Source organism: Eucalyptus grandis, chromosome 7 (assembly GCF_016545825.1).
Source record: "Eucalyptus grandis isolate ANBG69807.140 chromosome 7, ASM1654582v1, whole genome shotgun sequence".
NCBI lineage: Eukaryota > Viridiplantae > Streptophyta > Magnoliopsida > Myrtales > Myrtaceae > Eucalyptus > Eucalyptus grandis.
Genome location: NC_052618.1, coordinates 48,803,303 through 48,809,746, shown reverse-complemented (window position 1 = coordinate 48,809,746; position 6,444 = coordinate 48,803,303). Strand labels below are relative to the sequence as shown.

The 6,444-nt window shown below is 42.9% G+C and overlaps 1 long non-coding RNA gene across 1 annotated transcript; it reads right to left on the bottom strand.

Moving 5' to 3' along the window:
- Nucleotides 1–1,182: 1,182 nt before the first annotated feature.
- LOC104428217 lies at nt 1,183–6,191 on the bottom strand. Its single transcript, XR_005553327.1, has 4 exons — nt 6,144–6,191; nt 2,871–2,923; nt 2,444–2,584; nt 1,183–2,271 (listed from the first exon to the last, which is right to left on the bottom strand). It is a non-coding gene; the product is annotated as an uncharacterized LOC104428217 (long non-coding RNA).
- Between the last annotated feature and the right edge of the window lie 253 nt (nt 6,192–6,444).

Below are 6,444 nucleotides of genomic sequence, written 5' to 3'. Positions count from 1 at the left end.
CTCATGAAGCGCGGTTGCTCAAAATACCCTTGCCGGGTCATTCAACAATGTGAAACAGTGGCAAAGGCTTGCTCTGTTCAAGAACCGCCCCTGCTGGGTATGTGAATGAGGCTTGCAAGTGAACAATGGGCAAAGAAATGGTCATATTACTCCGACTATGAGACGTGCGAAACAACAATCCACAATTTTGTATACCAACTAGCACAAAAAAGTTTAGGGGGTGCTGCAGAGATTTGTCCAACTTAAAATGACTCGAAACATTTACAGAGCCGTAGTTAAGAATGCTCAATAACCTTAACCAAGTAACTATAGAGAAAATCTGAAAAGGAAATGATCATATCCAGTTTTTGCTAATGCTAAGAGTGTATCTCATTTAGGAGTTACAAACCCAGTATCGATTTCAGATGGAGCAAGCACAACTTTTAAAAGAATTAGGGGAAGATACATGATCATTAATGCAGAAATGCAAGTCAATGCGCGCAAAGCTGCTGAAGTGAAAAGAACCATGTGTTTATAACAACATTGCCGATTCATAGGAAGAGACGCCATTACACCTGAAAGGGAAATTTATCAAGGAAACCTAAGACAATAGCAGCACCATGCACATGCAGGAGACAGAGACCAGCAATCATGTGGGGAAGGTGCTACTGGATTTTACGGAGTTAATTGCATAAAGGAATAGCTTCTTGAGGCCAAAAGGACTATTCAGAATTTTTAAGACTACAGCCATGTCCTATGACACGAAAGCAACATGACCATGCATCAAAACAGCCAATAATCCTGCCAGAAACTTAGCAGGATTAATAGAGTGCTAACCAAATGTGTATAAAAAACATAGAGCTTACCCGCTTAACTCCTTCTCAAAAAGTAAGACATCTGAAAATTTGTAGCCAAAACGGGCATCCATTTCTAAGGCAGCTTCTCTTTTGCATAGAAAAAACGCATTACGTCCACATGTGAATTTCTTGCCCTATCCTCAAAAGAGCCATATAGACACCAAAAAGCTGTCAACACTCCACAGTCACAAATGCCAATGAAGAAGTCGACCAAGATTGATCTCAGACGCATTTGCAATTGTTAAAGCATTAAGTGAAAGAGAATCCAGTACCGATCATATCATTGAAAGCTTAAGGCCAAATTGGGTTGTTTAAGTCAAGCAATCAATGCCATCAGACCATAACATCAAAACAAGCATTCACGGATATTAAACAGTTGAATCTTTTAGCCAAAGTTCGCACAACAAAAGACTGATCAAGCAGATTTGTCCACCCAGAGAATAATAAAGAAGAGATTGAGCAGAAGGGACTTTGACACCTCCAGAGAGTAACAGCAGTACCTCCAATTGCTCTGCTACAAGCACAAAATATTTTTCAATCAGCGCAGAATCAACTGCTTTACTATAACTGGAAAAATTATGTGCATAGCTATCAGTAGTATTCTTTCTACCCCGGACAGAAGTTCCTTGTACCACAATGTTCATAGGGACCAGAACGGTCCTGATTATAGGAGCATTTCCTGATCCTCCTTGAGTACCACTATCCCTATTGCACACTCCAGATCGATCACCATTTCGGTCAGGAGCATAGTGCCCACCACCACCAACTCCATACCTGTCATCCCTCCCCCCATACCTACCTCCCCAGCCCCCTTCACGAGGACACTCCCTTCCACAATGCCCAGGCTTGTCACACTTAAAGCACTCTCCACCTCCACCTCCATGTCCACCACAAGAGTCCCGACTAGGGCCACAATCATGACCACAATCACGACTGCGATCACCATCTCAGTCTCTACTGGAACCTTGAGGCCGAACTTTTTCCTCAATGATAAGTCCATTCATTTCCTCAATAGCCTCATCCATTGCTTGCTTCTCATAACCAAATCCACGAGAGCATCCAGAGAACTTGTCAACCACCCCCTGCATTAAAAATATTCTTATCCGAGGTAGTTTGTATTATATGACAGGGAAAATTACAGATATAAGAGATTGTACTTCCAACTTTTAGATGGAGTCATCAACACAGAAAATCTGTGATAAAATGTACGTTATATGTGGCAATGATATTCACAAATGTCAGCCAAACCTCATTCAGATGCAACAAGCAGATGGTGAATAAAACTACTTATGTCGAGGGCTAGACATAAAGGCAAAATTTGTCAAGTCTTCTGCAAGTGTTTCTCCCAACACTTTTTGCCATCCTTGGCTTCAGATACTGGCCATACAACTGCTATCCTGGTTGTCAGATTGACGTTGGTGGCAGATGCTTGTGGCTGTCCAATGTTTAGAGCAGAAAAAAGAGAAAACCATGCCCGGTTCAAATCACACCCAGAAAATGACATTTCTCACACTAATTTTAATTGAAGTCAATGGCGATTCTTTTCATGAGGAAAATGGATGATTCTTCACAAGTTACGAGAAAGAGAAAAGCAATGGTAAACTCACTTAGACTTAAGCCACAATTTGTCTGAGTGATTTGCAAGTGTTTGTCCCCAACTCCTTTTGCCAATTAGGTATAGCCTTGGCTTCAGAAACAGGCCATACAATTGCTGTCTCAGTTGTAAGATTGACCCTTGCGGCGGATACCTGTGGCTGTCCAAAGTTAGAGCAGAAAAATAAAAAACACATAGGGTTCAAATCTTAGCACAAAAATTGATAAAAGCCATTTCTCCTGCCATTCTTTGACCCCACATAAGATCATTTAAAACCTTATTTCTCTTCACATATACGAGAGGACAAAAAGCCCGGGGAATGACTGTTCTGTCACATTAAAGTTTAATTTAAGTTGATGAATAATTTTTATTATGAAAAATGGACGATCCTAGTTACCTTAGAGATTATAATAGCAAAACGAAAGCAATGGCAAACTCACTTGATATTCCCAAATTCTCTTCACACTCACTGCACATCCCCACGAGTCATTCCCTGCAGAGACAAAACAGAGACACTCAAAGTGTGAGATATATATATATATATATATATATATATATATATATATATAGATAGAGAGAGAGTGTGACATCCCAAATTTCTGATTCTGTTTTCAATTAAATGAGACGGACTTTTCATCGACGCGCTTATAGTTCAATTCTCCGAGCTGATCACTCACGAGATAACTAGTCTATCAGGAGAAGCCGTTAAGGAATTTAAATACAATAAAATTGAGAATCGACCATTAACCGACTGCTCGACCGTATAAATTTGCAAGGATCATTACGACACTTTGTCGGGAATCGAACAGAGATCGATAGGTCGATTCGACGAGATATGTAATTAGAGTGTGGGTGATTCCACCTGATTTCAATATCCTCGTCGATCGGCACCGAACCGATTATTCCGTCGTTTTGGGTACCCCGTGTCCGTATTTGAAACCTTGAGATTTTCACGACAATCGGGAGTCGTTAATGTGTCGAAGATTTATGTCGTGGCTTGAAAATAATCAACCATGGGTCAATTGCACTGAAAATTTCCTAAAAGCTACCTGGTAGATTAGGACGCGCTCAAATCGCACCAGATTGAAATTAACCGTGATTTTAAACCCGGATCCAGAAATTGAAAGTTCTAGCATGTCACAATTCATTTTAGGAACGTCGACTCATCTTGAAGATTTTTCTACAAACCGAGATTTTGGCGGAAAAGCAAAGTAAGGCCGTTTTTGTTCGGGATTGTCAGAGAGCCGTTTTTAATCGAATCTTCGGGATGCAAGTTGGATCATTTGACGGGGAAATGTCATGAGAAGGCCGAGGACACATGGGTTGATTTAATTGAGCTTCAATTGGATGGAATTAATTGGCAATTGAATGAATTAAGTGAACAAATGTTCAAAATTCGAAATCCCCTTGGCACACCACATTTTGGACCTATTAACTAGCTTGTAGGGAAGCTAGAGGAGAGAGAGAGAGGCTGAAAGGTGGGCCGGCCATGGTGGAGGACAAGGAGAGAGAGAGAGTGACAAGTGTTGAAGCTAGAAGAGCTCTTGGGGGCCCCTTGCTTTAGCCGAAGCTTCTCCTTCCTTGAATCTCTCGTGCAGCAGCTTTCTCCATGGTTGAGGAAGGGAAAAAGCTTGAGAAACCAGTGGAGAGCGACCAGCAGCCGTCCGAAGCCCCGCAAGCCCACCGGAGCAGCTAGCTCGCTCGTCGCGCCCATCCCGTGCAACCGCGAGTCCAGCCGCGTTTCGCTTCGTTCCGCGTCCTTCGGCCGTCTAGCTCGCCGTTCGACAGCCACAGCACCGCTTGGGAGCCGCTCGAAGCTTCCTCTTTCCCGTCTGACCTCCCCATCACCGTCGCTCGCCCGTGGAAGCCAACCGGAACCAGCAGCAGTCGTCGCGCCCTCCAGTTCATCCAGCAGCTGCTCCGCTTGTGTCCGCTCGTTCAGGCCGTCGTTCAGCCACGCCTGGCCACCGTCGGAGCCAGCAGGGTCGCCGGAAGCTCCGCCTGCACCGCCTGAAGCCTCTGCTGTTCCTCCTCTGCCGTTTCCAGCAAATCAGGCCACCGAACAGCTCTTCTCCAGCAAGATCAGTAGCCGAAGACAGCAAAAAGTTCCAGACTTCGAGGCCCGTTTTCAGTGTCTTCCCGGCCTCCGTTGGTGTCGCCGCTTCAGGGTTTATCGACCGCCTTGGCGTCGTGGTCGCTTTGAACTCACCGGCGTGCAAAACCGGTGAGTTTATCCTCTAAACCTTGCTTAGCAAGTTAATCATGCTTAAGGGGTGTTTAGATTAGTCTAATTAGGTTTAGGTGGTTAGATTAGATTATTTTAATGTAAATTAGATTAGTTGTATGATTAGTTTAAGGGATGTTTAATTAGAGCTAATTGTATGTTTAAATTAGTGTAATCTAATTTAAGCCCTAATTGATTATTTTTAATTAAATAATTATTTCGAATTTTTAAATATTATTTTATTATTTTATATTATTATAATATAATATTTAATTATTTAATTTTCGGAATTAAATTTAATTATTTAATAATTTCGAAAATTTTTTTGCCGGGATGGCCTCTGGTCGTTAGAATTTCGCTGATCGCAGCGGTGCGGTCGGTTTGTGCTAATTGTATGTTTAAATTGAGAAATTGAGTGATTGATGATTATGGCGAATAATTCCAAAAGTGTGGAATTGTGTGAAATTGATGAAGTTGTGGTATTTAACTTGAAAATACCCGGTGTTAGCTTCTAGCACTGTGATTGGTTTGTATGGCCAGTTTGAATCGATTGGATTGATTGATTGATTTAATTGAGGTATGGATTGGGTTATTGTTGAATTGATAACTTTGGCGAGCAATTATGATATGCATATATATTAAATATTGCGGCAGCTTCTGGTGAGCTATAGTATACTATATTGAATATTGAGGCAGCTTCTGGTGAGCTATAGTATACTATATTGAATATTGAGGCAGCTTCTGGTGAGCTATAGTATACTATATGAGTATTGCGGCAGCTTCTGGCGAGCTATTATATTATCTATCAGTTACAGCTTTGGAAAGCATATGTCTCATTAACGACTGGTTTGATAGACGGTATGGAAAGATAGATAATGAGATTGAATTGAATCATTGTGAATGATCAATGTGATTGAGAATTTAATTGTGCTGACGTGCAGGGATGGACTGAGGCGAGGTAAGTCCTCAATTTTCTTTGTGTGGCTAGAGCACCCTGGGGCTTATTTTCTTCCTAATTGAGTTTTAGAGGGTAGGACTCGCTGAGACATCGTCTCATCCCGGTTGTGGGATAATATTTCAGGTCCCTAGATGGCGGATCCTCCAGAGCTTTTTGGTAGACCAGTAAGGGTTGCTGAGAGGATTTTTGACTTCGCCAATCCAGACTGAAGAGCTGGCGAATGGACCTGTCTAGCTGGTCTTAGGACAGCTTTGTTTTTGAGGACTGATCTTTTATAGATCTTTTGTTAATAGCCTAGTCCTGTAAATCAACTGGTTTGATATGTATAAAAAGTATGTGGTTGGTTTTAAAAATGTGATCCTGCTTTTCTATCCCAATTGAGTTTTGTCTGGGGATTATTTATCCGCTTCCGCATGTGTAATTAAAAAGAATGGGTCGGCGACGTGTCCTGGGAAGTCGCATTTCTATCGACCGCGAGTGGGATGTGCGCGTGCTCGAGGTTCGGGGCGTGACAGAGAGAGAGGGGATTACTCCAACGTCGAGAATTATCACATCGGAGGTAACTCCCCTGAGGCCACCTCAACTCCATCCAAGACCGATTTCTCCTTTCCATCCTCACCGTCGACTCTGCTGCTGCCACCGCATCTGCCGAGAGGAGCAGCGGAGCTCAGAACGCACCGCAAGCGGAACCTCGTGGGAACCGGGGGAAACAGACGAGGCCGGAGTGAGGCTCGGGGTGCGGATGCGGTTGACGTAGATGTAGAGGAGCCTGTGGGCGATTAGCCGAGACGGGTGTTTGGCACCAATGATGGCATCACCTTCGGCATAACCT